A 1,333-nucleotide genomic window follows, 5' to 3' on the forward strand; every position below is an offset into this window, starting at 1 on the left:
TTTGTGTGAATCAAACTACTTTATAGCACTAGCATTTCATGGGATATGATTAGTAAAGATCGGGCAAAAAATTGCTTTAATCTTCCTTTCTCATAGATGTTTGTTTGATTATTAGATAATATTCACTGAAATTATGTCTAAATGTGTATGCATGTGTTAAAGTGAACAGAACATACATATTCAGTCTTAAAATCTTATTAAAAGATTCTCTGTTTCTTAAATCTGTTCTTTCAACAAAATTTTTTTCTTGTATTCATATTGGCAAAATCCACCTGAAACTTACTATAACCCTCAGATGCAAGCTTGAAATCCTAAGTGAAACCAGTATAGCCTCAATAAGCATCTCTTACACCCACTCATTTGTTGGCCTTTCCCGGAGCACTCAAGGAGAGGCCCGGCAGACGAGCTGATGTCAAAATTACCATGTTATTTTTGTTATTTTAATTTCATTATATACTATATAAATACTTTTATCTAAAAATACTTGTACTTAACTTAATTTCTAAAGCATATACAAACTATTCATTTTTCGTAACAGCTATTAAATTTGTTTTGATACTTCAGTCTTTATTTCTTACACAAGTTCTCAATTACTTTAATCTCACACAAATAAAAAATTACCACAAATTACTATTATAACTATCATCAAAAAAGAAAAATCATAACATTGGGCCCAAAAGCTACATATCATACAATTATATATAAAATAAATTAAAATATCACCCAATCTAACACAAAAACGAAATATCAAAAACCTAAAAAAAAATATGGAATAAAAGAACATGCATATCAATACCTGGTTATAATATAAAAACTGGCCTAAAAATACTCAAGCCAAATATAAAAAACATGTCAAGAACACTGCCATATAAAGAGAGAAATAAATTTATTATAAGTCCCTGGTTGAAAATGCGACGGAGAAGCGGAAGTTCTCTTGATGCTCTTATCTCTCTATAAAAATCGGGGGGCAAGCGTTACTTATTCAGAATGAAGTAATATCACATTACTCTCCAATGTATTAATTATAAGGCGAATCAGCCTTTGGGAAAGGGTTTTTTATATTGTTTCAATGATAGGAACCTTGAACAGTTTGGATGTCACAATTGGGAGGCTTTGCTTTTAAAATCCGGGTTGTGCAAAGCATTTTAAATTACGAAACAACAACTTAAATGAAAGTTGTGAAATACAGAATATACACTTCTAGATATAAGCAAAGTTCTGACAACTTTTTAAATTGGAGTACATGATAATAACTGATTAAAAAATTTGCCCGCTATATCCCTTTTCACATAACATTTCCTTGAACGTGTTTAATACCGGTAAAAACAAGGAA

The 1,333-nt window shown here is 30.1% G+C and overlaps 1 pseudogene; it reads right to left on the minus strand.

The window, feature by feature from the left end:
* Nucleotides 1-343, minus strand: part of LOC119592895 — a 1,337-nt pseudogene extending 994 nt beyond the window's left edge.
* Nucleotides 344-1,333: the final 990 nt, after the last annotated feature.

The sequence above is a fragment of the Penaeus monodon genome, chromosome 31 (assembly GCF_015228065.2).
Source record: "Penaeus monodon isolate SGIC_2016 chromosome 31, NSTDA_Pmon_1, whole genome shotgun sequence".
In the NCBI taxonomy this organism is placed as follows: domain Eukaryota; kingdom Metazoa; phylum Arthropoda; class Malacostraca; order Decapoda; family Penaeidae; genus Penaeus; species Penaeus monodon.